Below are 12,000 nucleotides of genomic sequence, written 5' to 3' on the forward strand. Positions count from 1 at the left end.
TCAAGACCAGCCTGGCCAACATAGTGAAACCCCGTCTCTGCTGAAAATACAAAAATCAGCTGTGGTGGCAGGCGCCCGTAAACGTAGCTACTTGGGAGGTTGAGGCAGGAGAATCGCTTGAAGCTGGGAGGCAGAGTTTGCAGTGAGCCGAGATCACACCACTGCACTCCAGCCTGAGCGACAGAGTAAGACTCCGTCTCAAACAAAAACAAAAACACACAAATGTTAGTGTTACTTCACTATCACGATTCCTTAGGTGTCCACAGCAGCAGCATATCAAGCAGTAGGAAAATCCCCACCCCTCTGTACTTACCCTAAACCCACTTGGCTGACTAGTTGCCCTTGAGATTGATGGTTGGGAGAGTCCTTCTCTCAATTCCTTTTCCGATGCTACACCTTCATCACTTCTCATTTCCCTCTGTACATTTTTTGTTCCTTTTCCTGCAAAATTAAGTCTCTGCTCATCAGTGCAATATAAACAAGGTATTATTAGAGGGGGAATATAGGGAATATACAACAGCAGCATGCCTAAGAATTTTAAAACTGAATTTGCTTGCAGTATTTCACACAGCTGATTGTATGACAGATTATTACTTTTTTTGTGGATTATTCAGGCTACTGGTTTTCTCTACTGCCAGCTTTAGGCCATATGTAATTTTTCCTACTCTGACTTGGCAGGGGACGCATTAGAAATATATCTTTCTCTGGGTGAGAAGTACCGTCAAAACGTGTTTGGTAGAGCAGAAAGTTGACATTGTTGATCAAACTGTAATTTTTAAAGTTAACGAAATCTCAGAGAAAAAAGAGATTTTAGGCACACACTACTCACTCCCTTTATTTGACAAATGTGGAAATTGAGCTCCAAATAATCTAAATGACTTAGCCACAGTAACACAGCTGGCTGCTGGCCTTGCTGGAAATAGGGCTGTATCTTCCTCATTCCCAGTTCAATTATCCTTCCATTACACATAGTATTTAAATGACCTTGGCCTTCAAGAACTCTAATTAGCACAGTAGTTAAGAAATAACTATAGCATGCATTATTCTACTGAACTTTTGTGATCTTACGAAATCATGCAGTTTATAAAAGCTTATTATTTTACTCATTTGAAGGAAACACCAAGGGCAAGGTCAAAAAGAGCAAATTTGCATGTAAATTACAATTCGCAAAAATATATTTTAAGTTAATGCCAGATCTACTATTCTCACTAACTGGACTAGGTCAGATGGCTGCTACACATTCCATTTTCCCCCATGTGTAAAAGCCCTCTCGGTTTTCCTCTTGGCTCCCTGAAGTTATGCAGGGGTGGGCTAATGAATGCGGAACACGTATTTGTTTGCCTACTTAATTCAATAGTTAATGACTAAAAGAAGAGTCAATTATTAAGAGCGCTGCATTTAATATCTCTTATTTGCATTCCAATTATTTTTTAAAATAAAAGGAAGTTTGAAAGGAGAAGCAAATAAGAGCCTGGCCTCATTTTTAGAAAACCATAAGCCTGGACCATCTCTTGGACTTTCAAATATGATAAAGTGAAACAGATATCGCTTAATGCAGCCCTCTGGATCCAAACAGTCCCATTTACAAAAAAGGCACATATAATTTGAAATGGTGAGTGAAAAACAGGGTGACCTAATATGTAGCAAGGACCTGAAAGATGTGTGACTCTCTCATATCAGATTATGAGGCTACTATCCACTGTCTGGGGGATCTGAAATTTAAGGTTCTCCCATCTCTCACTCCCATCCCCATATTTACACACTTCAGTGCCAACCACACAAGGTAATCTACACGCTTACCAGTTTCCTATCTAACGAAGTTTGAAAACAGAAAGCCCTGCTTCTGTTACAGGTATCTAATGTGGTTTTCTGACATCAGGCTTCACAAATCTCTTTCCCCTCCTCCCCAACTCACTGAGCAATCTGGAGCCCCTGGGGGATGGTGCTGAGTGAAAATCCAGTTAATGTAGCCAATAAACTCAATAGTAAAGCCTTGGCCTCCTGATTTTTCACTTAAAGGAGTAATGGGTTGTTTAATTAGATAATATCTATTCCTGTGTTGAAACAACTTGAGCTACTCTAAATTCTAGGTATATGGAAGGTGATGGATGACTTAAATGTTACCCAAACACATTTACGCCATTTGCCACAAACTCAGCCCAGAGTAAAAGGAACTCAGTGTCCTACTTGCAGACTCATGCAAGGGATGCCTTGTGTCATTAGGAAGTGAGCCACACACTGGGCAGCCGTGCTGTTCACGAGGGCAGGCCTGTGCCCCAACCGGTAGGTGGGTGGCCATTCCCTGCTGTTGACATATGGTGTCCCATCGTTAGCCAGATGGCAGAAACACTGCAAAGGGCCTGAGCACACATGAATAATCTAACCTGGCCGTGGGAGGCGATCAGAAGAGGCTGGGTGAGGATCAAGGCAAGTAGTGCGTAGCCATGGAGGCTGAAAGGGGGAGTTTAAAGTGTTAAAGATGGGCCTGGGGTCAGCATGGATGACCTTTCCTCATCAGCATCACCTCAACTAACCCCAACCGCTACGCATGCACTGGAAGACAATTCTAACATCACACAATTCCTTCTGTGCCCAAAGGAAATATCAGAGGTTTAGGAGAAAACAACTTGTTGTAAGTGAAACATAGAATATTTTCTGAGATAATCTCATGGAACTAACTAAACTAACTACTACTCTCAAGATGTTTTTTCAACAGGGAAGATTTGTTCAGAGTCAGAGTTGATTATATGATGCTTGACCAGCCCTATAGGGTTCAGAGAGTCTCTAATACCTTTGAAATTGTGTAAAAAACAGTATGTGTAGGATATAGCGTTAATTTTTCTGGGGAGAGGCTACATCGCTTGTCAAAAATCTTCAAAGGATTTGTCACTCCCCCAAAATATTTTGCAGCTGCTGGTCTAGAGATTCAGGGAATCCAGCCTTTCTGATTATGGCAGAAAAGATCCTGAAAGGTCATTACATGAAGTAGACCAGCTAATCACGGCCTTGTATTATGCCTGGACTTTGGGTACTTACATTGCCTCTCAGCTTATCCAGGGTACAAGGCCTGTCCTGTCCCAGAGACAACTAGTCAAAGCATCTCATGTCCCTTGGACCAGCTCTGACCACAGTTCTTACCCAGCATCAGCCCTGTATGCCAGCACCCTAGAGCACAGCCCTTTAACCAGCTACACTCAGAGTGAAAGCAAATGAACCACTGATGGAAGGACACAAGCAGATCCCCAAGCATGGCAGGTAGTGACATAATTGGTGACTTCTATTCCCACTAAGAGGGACAAAGAAAAAACACTGTGTAGGAAATAGACATTTGAGTTTTAAGCAACATTTTGCACTGGCCAGCTGCATGACATTGGGTAATTCACCTTCACGCAAATTTATTCCAGTTTCCCAATCTGTAGTATAGGGAAGCTGGGCTAGATTCCTTAGGCCTCCCTGGCTGAGGAGTCGACAGGCTGTGTCTGAACTCTGGTGTGTCCCTGTCTACAGAAAGGTATTTGGAGACAACTGGTCTCTTCTTAGGAGCCAGTTAATTTTTCTATCTTAAACACCAAGTTATATGTTTTAGAGGAGTATTTAGTTTTGCAGTCGATAGAAGTATTATGAGCAAATAAGCACACTCAAGAGGAAAAACAGCATCAATAATTCAGGGACAGGTTAATATGCTAATTAGGGTGGAAAACTAAAGATTAAATATTTCTGAGTACAACGGGCACCTGATCTGTGGTTTCCAGTGTGAATTGTTCACAAATCTCCCTTCCCACTGCCAACCTCCTGTTCTGCTCTTAGCAGATGGGATATATTCAGATTCTCGGCCCATCAGCATACAGTCTCTAAAGTGTCTGAATTGTTGCTTTGGCATATTAGTGTTCTTACCCAGGTCTCCTGATCTTTTAAATCCAGGATCAGAGGAGGCACCTGAATCCTTCTCATCTCCTTTCTTTCCCTGGATGTCTCACCTGTGAGTGTCCAGTCCATCCTTACCCCACTTTCTCTTCCTGGACTCTCCAATCTTACCTTCTCCACAGGCCTTTTCTTTCGTTTTCTCCTTTCAAATCTTCTCAAATTTTCCCCATCTTAAAAACTAAACCTGTTTTCTCTGCTTTATTTGCTTTTTAGTCAACTATTAATCTTTTTCTTTCCTCTAGCCCCCAAACACTTCGAGTAAGTAACTTACACCTACTCTTTCTACTTTCTTTGCCTTCTCCTTACCTCTGCAGTTTGAACTGTCCTGAAACTATTCTCTCAAAGACAGAGGATTTTCGGTGTCCCCAAGTCTTTGTGTCTTGCATTTACTATTATTGCAGGACAAGGACAGAGCTCTCTCTGTTGCAACTCCAGCACCAAACATTGCCTGTGAGTTACAAGCAGTTCAGCAAATCTTTGTTGAATGCTGACTCTGTTGTCTTTCCTTTCAAAAACTTCTTGTCCATCCATCCTTCTGCATGCCCTGTGCCTCACCCTAGTCCAAGCACCCTTTGTCACACCTCATATCCCTGTTAGCACTATTCTGGCTTGTTTCTTCAATTCCAATTCATCCTGCAGAGTATCATTTCATTTACATCTTCCTTGGGACTCACCCATGACTTCATTGACTATTGCTACAAACTCAGTCTTCTGAGTTAGTATTTTTAAAATGTAATTAATTAACTGCTTTATTATTATATTGATTAATTATAGATGCACAAGGTAAAACTGAAGAAAAAGGTATCAGAGAAAGAGAAGTCTTTCTCTCATCCCATTCTACCAGTTTTCTTTCCCATAAGCCATCACTGATAGCAGTTTCTTGTCCCTCCTTGCAGAGACTTTCTGTGCTAGACAATTGCTTCCTGACGGAACTCTGGCTCACCATCGTGCCTGGGGCCCTGTCTTGAATCCTAGCCAGTTGGGCTAGGGTCTTGTTTACCTCCTGGGCATTCTCCCATTGTGGGCTGTGCCCTACATCCCCCAGGCACTGATTTATGATTTGCTTCAACTTGCATAGTCTGGGACGAACCTTGCTCTTTTTTTTTTTTTTTTTCTGTTTTTTTTGAGACGGAGTCTCACTTTATCGCCCAGGCTGGAGTGCAGTGGCGTGATCTCGGCTCACTGCAAGCTCCGCCTCCAGGGTTCACGCCATTCTCCTGCCTCAGCCTCCAGAGTAGCTGGGACTACAGGCGCCCGCCACTATGCCCGGCTCGTTTTTTTGTATTTTTTAGTAGAGACGGGGTTTCACCATGTTCGCCAGGATGGTCTTGATCTCCTGACCTCGTGATCCGCCCGCCTCGGCCTCCCAAAGTGCTGGGATTACAGGCGTGAACCACCGCGCCCGGCGGATCCTTGCTCTTAGAAGAGTTATCTGGGACTCCAGCGGCTGTGACCAGACCTGCAGGTAACACTCCCCTGTGGGTATTATGAGGTATTCCAACACTGTTCACCCTCACCGGGGTGAACTTCCTTTCTGGTCAGTCCTTTATCCCGACCGCACTAATTCTGGCTTCACTCTCTCTGCAGCAACCAGAAATCGAAGAAAGTCCTAACTGGTTTGACTTCTGAACTGTGGTGGGTTGTGCTACCTGCTGACCTGATTTGCCAACAGATAGAATGAGATGACCATGCTCCTTTGCTTCTGCACTATTGCTTCATTGTCCAGCCTTATTTCCTACGTCCAGGTAGGACCTCTCTTTAAATGTCGCACGGGCAGGATTTGAGAAATAACTCGGGGCTTTAGACAGCTAATGTTTAAACGCTGTGTATGTGAATAGTGACAGCATCTGGGTATGGGAAGCTTAACGCCATTGTAGCCAGAGGGCATTTTCTGCTAAATCTGGAGAGAACAACCACTCTGGGAGCCTCTGACTAGCCCCTAATGACAGCCTTAGGTTCAGAAAATATCCCTGTAATGATATCAAGAGTCTTAAAAACGGCCTCTGGGGAACATGAAAATTACTGTTTTAGTTTGATGCAAAGTACCTTAAATACAAATAGGAAGACTTTTTTGTTCTTTTAAAGTCCACCTAATGAACAACAGGCCTGAAGAGGTACTTAAAATATTGATTTGGAGGTACATTTTGATCAGTTGAACTGCAATATAATCAGCGATTGAAAGATGACACATCCATGAGAGAGATGACCCCAGTCCAGGGTCTCTCCAAGTGTCAGCCACGGATAACAGTCTTGCAAGATGAGACTGGCCAAGTATATAGGAGAAAACTGCAGTGAATCATCTTTCCTTCTTCCATGTTCACAATGTAAATAAGCATATCAAGGATTCAGAGAATTCTGATAGTAAAACAACTTCTAAACTTTTAAATTAACCCTTTGTCTCCCAAACTTATTTGGCAAAAAAAATCTTTTATGCATAGTGCCTATTAGCAGCCTAAAGAACTAAGGTTCAGAGGCACACACACTGGATAATGCTGCTTCAGTTTATTCACGCAAGTTAAATGATTTACGGTCACGCAACGCATAATGACGTTTTGGTCCGTGACAGACTGTATGGAATGATGGTCCCATAAGGTGATAATACCAAATTTTTACTGTACTTTTTCTATATTTAGATATGTTTAGATAACCAAATGCATACTTATCACAGTGTTACAATTGCCTATAGTATTCAGTATAGTAACATGCTGTACAGGCTAGCTGCAATAGGCTATACCATACATAGCCCAGGTGCGTAATAGGATATACCATTTAGGTTTGTGTAAGTATACTCTATGATGTTCACACAACAAGGAAGTCACCTGAAATGTATTTGTCAGAATATATCCCCATTGTTAAGGGAGGCATGACTGTATTAATAAACAAATAACTGGTTCCTCGAAATTCACATATTCATCATATTACAAACCAATAATGCAATATCCCTATGTTACAAACCAATAACATAATATGATGAACTGGTGAAACATTTAGGCGAACCAGTCTCAGGAAAGCTATTTTTTAGTATTATCTGTTATCTAACATTTACATTCGCATTTTTTACAAGCCAGGTATTTAAAAGTCTATTTCTTTCTTTTTTTTTTTTTTTGAGAAGGAGTCTTGCTCTGGTGCCAGGTTGGAGTGCAGTAGCACGATCTTGGCTCACTGCGACCTCTGCTTCCCGAGTTCAAGCAATTCTCCTGCCTCAGCCTCCCGAGTAGCTGGGACTACAGGCACACACCACCATGTCCAGCTAATTTTTCATATCTTAGTAGAGACAGGGTTTCACCGTGTTAGCCAGGATGGTCTTGATCTCCTGACCTTGTGAATCCGCCTGCCTGGCCTCCCAAAGTGCTGGGATTACAGGTGTGAGCCACCGCACCTGGCCTAAAAATCTTTCTTTATAAGTTAAAGTCTTATTAGCTGATGCCTTTTGGTCCTTATTTTCTACTGAATTCACCTGGAAGCCTCTTTCAAACCTCTGGCAGGAATCAGAAGGTTTGCTACTACTCAGTGATTTTTTTTTTCCTTACAACTTATTTAAGGAGATCTCAACCTCCTTAAGCCAAAATATTCTTTTATTATTATTATTTTTATTTCAATAGGCTTTTGGGGAACAGGTGGTGTCTGGTTACCTGAATAAGTTCTTTAGCGGTGATCTCTGAGATTCTGGTGCACCCATCACCTGAGCAGTGTACACTGGACCCAACGTGCAGTCCTTTCTCCCTCACTCCTTCCCTCCCTTTCCCCCAAGTCCCCAGAGTCCATGTATCATTCTGGTGTTTCTTTTTTTAGACAGAGTCTCACTCCATCGCCCAGGCTGGAGTGCAGGCGCACAATCTCAGCTTACTGCAACCTCCGTCTCCCATTTCAAGTGATTCTCGTGCCTCAGGCTCCCCAGAAGCTGGGACTCAGGCGATCTCCCGCTTCGGCCTCCCAGTGTGCTGGGATTATGGGCCTGAACCACCATGCCCGGCCGTTGTATTATTCTTATCCCTTTGCGTCTTCATAGCTTGGCTCCCACTTATAAGTGAGAACATATGATGTTTGGTTTTGCATTTTTGAGTTACCAAAATATTCTCTTCATTACAATCAGCTTCTAATCCACAGTGGTCCAAACCAAATTTTCCTCGGGTTTTTTCAAAATCCTATTATCACTCATAAGTTCTAGTCAGAATGTTGTCTCTCCATTATACAATTGGTTATATTATTTCATATAATTTCTTTAAAAGCATTGATTTAAAAACAAAAATCACACATAAATGAAAATTGACATTTCATAAGACCATGTATATGTATTTATGAAGATAGAACAAGGACTAAAGTATAGATTATTGATTTATGACAGACTGCTCCCCTATTGTCATTCAGAGAATGGTCAAGAAGCCAGCTTCTCTGAGAATCCTATCTTGAGGCATAGATTCTGTAGTTTCTTTATTCCGCAGGAACTGCTATAGAAAGGAGTACTTAAATAAAGTCTGCCTGGTCTAGGAGCCAGAACTCCACTTTAATCTGGGAGAAAACAGGGAAATAAAGTGGCCAGAGGCTAGAAGCTACTGCTTCTTTGCTCCAAGAGAAGGAAGCATGAGCCTCTATGAGGGGGTTGAGGTTTTTTGTTGGGGAGTTTGGGGCACAGAGTGTAAAAAAACTGGGTCTGGACAATAGTTAGCTATGAAGTATTTAAAAATGTAAAGGGGCTGCGTGCAGAGGCTTATGCCTGTAATCCCAGTACTTTGGGAGGCCGAGGCTGGTGGATCACCTGAGGTCAGGAATTTAAGACCAGCCTGACCAATATGGTGAAACCCTGTCTCTACTAAAATGCAAAAATTAGCTGGGCGTGGTGGTATGCACCTGTAGTCCCAACTACTTGGGAGGCCGAGACAGGAGAATTGCTTGAACCTGGGAGGCAGAGGTTGCAGTGAGCTGGGATTGCACCACTGCACTCCAGCAAGGGCGACAGAGCAAGACCCCGTCCCATAAAAAATAAATAAATAAATAAATAAATCAAATGTAAAGGGGCCAGGCACAGTGGCTCATTCCTGTAATCCCAGCGTTTTGGGGAGGCTGAGGTGGGTGGATCACCTGAGGTCAGGGGTTTGAAACCAGCCTGGCTAATGTGTTGAACCTGCATCTCTACTAAAAAAAAAAAAAAAATTAACTAGGCATGGTGGTGGGCTCCTGTAGTCCCAACTACTCGGGAGGCTGAGGCGGGAGAATCCCTTGAACATGGGAGGCGGAGGTTACAGCGAGACTCCATCTAAAAAAAAAGAAAAAAAAGTAGAAGAAAGTAAAGGCAGACATATTCTTTTCAGACTTACGGTCAGTTCTAGAATGAGAACCGAGGCAGGAATGAAGACACAAACCAACACTCCTCCAAAGATATGTAAGCATCACATTAAATTATAGTTGGTGTGAGCACAGCTTAAGAAAATACTTGAAGGCAGGTGACTGGACTTATGTATGACTAACTCCCTTTTAAGAAAACCAAGGGTCTCAGCAAGTACAGTAGTTCCCAGAGTTTTTGATTTCAGAGATAAATACATTAAAATAATTGGTAACTGACTTCAGTAACCTCTTTTTATTTTTTGAAAAAGGATACTTAAAAAACACTACAATTTATTGTTACCATTGTTTTAGTTTTTATTTTTCACCAGAAAAAAAAAATAGTAAAGGCACAGCCTCACAATTATATACAATTCTTGAAATTAAGTACATTCAGGTTTATGAAAAACTCAGGACATTGTCCTATTTTTTTTCCTCCTTTTATCAGGGTCATTTTTTCATCAACTAGCTGATTCACATAGAAAAATCCTGAAACACATATTATTTATCTTCAGAGAAATTCATGTTGATGTTATTAGTCACATCAAATATCTCAGCCAGACAACATCATTTGTTGAATCTTCTAGGCAGTAGATTTTTTAAAAAGGGCCTGATTCCTGCCCTTAATAGAAAAAGGGTACTGTTTTCAGAAAAAGTAAACAAGGTATTAAACAAAAGAGAGATGTCCATCTTCTTGAAGAAACAGTGAAGAAGCAAGACAGCAAGGGGAAATGGCTTGTTGAGTTTCTTGAATATTTAGAAATAATCAAGATCATTTTCAAGGGTCAGGTACTCTCTCCCATTTTAAGAAAAAACTCCTTCATTCAGGGAAATCATTTGAAACTTTAAAGATGTATCAACAATTACCCCACAAATTTATACAAACAAAAAAGGACATATCAACAAGTGGCAAACCTGTTAAACACATGGTCTATTACGCAATACTTAATTGATTACTAATAGTAATTGTGCACTCATTATATACAAAGTACTCCTCTCAATTCTGAGGTATGGGGAGAGAGCTGCAAAAAATAGGTCCCTATTTCATGGAATTTACAGTTTAGTAATTTGTAGATGGGTAAACAAACCACAATGACTAGGTCAATCTGACAGAGGCACTGATCATTTGTTAAAAAGCAAATCGTGAGCTCATATTCAATCCATTTTCTTTAAAGAAGAATTTGTGGTCTTTTAAAAAAAATATTTATGCTTCCTATGATGCATCATAGAGACTCTTAGTCTGAAGTAAATTTGCAGTCAGCCAGGAGACGTCCCAAATCATGTCTTGGCTGCCGATCACACAGACTACCACCTGGTTTCAGCTGAAGATTCTTTTAATTGGATTTTTTTCTGTGTTTCTGTTTTTCACTGGAGTTTGTTTTTCTCTGTTCCTCTCCCTCGAGGAAAGTGGATATTTGGTTACTTTTTTGTGATGAAAGTATACTTTCGTTTATTATTATTGTCATTATTGTTATGAATGTTGAAGCCTGGCTTTTACAAGCCTGGAAGGCTGCGGCGAATGGCATGTCAGAGGGGAGGTTTGCGGGAGGATACCAGCAGGTGGCGCGTGTCTCCTCCGAGCAGATTAGAATGCTTTGCTCAGGGCCAATAATCTCGTAGGAATTAAGGGCGACTATCTGTGCAGTCAATTCAAGTGACACAGATCATGCCATACTTAAGTGCCGAGTCCGTGAAGTCACCAGTTTCAGCCTATTGCCTAGGCCATCACACTTCTGCATTACCACTTAAAAGACCAGCTCCCCTACTCCAAAGGTTGCATTGCTTTCGTGCTTGACACCCCGCCTCCCCCCCACCCCCACCCCCGACTCATTTTCCCCAAACCAAGTCGCTCATAGCCGACAATCAAGCCTTAAGAATAGAGCAAAAATAAAGGCCCTGGAAAGTTGGACATGAAGCTTTAACTTCAGGAAAGGAATGGTACTTTATTAGTCTTCCAGCTGGTCTTGCCCTTAGGGTGTCAGATGTTCTCTGTCGCCCCTGGTGTGCTAGCATCGGCCTGGGTGCCACTGGGTGGCTGATGGCAGAATGTGAATTCACTTGCAAGCGGACATGTTCGTTTCCATGCCCCAAAGCGGGAAGAAGAAGGGCACAAGGACACTTCGATGGTTCTTTCAGCTCAGACTCGAGCTGTGACTGGTTTGCTGGTTGGGGTCACTGGCTTTCTAGCCTCTCCTGGCACCACCCAATTTCGGGGAGCCAGCTCATCTTTCCCCTATGACAATGTCTTCTGTCCCCCATAAACACTGCCCTCATTTTGAGTTTTTCTTTCATATATCTGTAGCTTTCTTCTACCGCTTAGCAAACACTCTGTCCCACTCGTATTCGTCCCTTGCCGCTGGCGTCTGGTCCAGGGGTACACTGTGAAGGAGGGCAACCCTAGATTCTGAGGGCCACTAGCTCGAATCTAGCGCCCCTCTAACTGCAGGGGTGACCTTAGATACATTTCTTAACTTCCTCTGTAGACTGCGGGGAACCATTTTTGCCCTCCTGGGGTCCCTGGATTAATGAGATAACTTACGTAGGCTCCCTAAACCAGCGCCTGGTTCATCGTAAGCGCCCAAATGCCGGGGGCATCCGCAGGGATGACCCCATAGTGAAACTGCCTCTTGGGGGATCTCTGGGTTAAACAGCCAGAATAACTCGCAGAATTGAGAGAACCCTCTCCTTTCCCAAACCTCGCTGTACTTCAAATCCCATTCATTGCCGCTCGCCGTTTTATCCGTGTTCTCAGATCAC

Source organism: Theropithecus gelada, chromosome 17, assembly GCF_003255815.1.
Source record: "Theropithecus gelada isolate Dixy chromosome 17, Tgel_1.0, whole genome shotgun sequence".
In the NCBI taxonomy this organism is placed as follows: domain Eukaryota; kingdom Metazoa; phylum Chordata; class Mammalia; order Primates; family Cercopithecidae; genus Theropithecus; species Theropithecus gelada.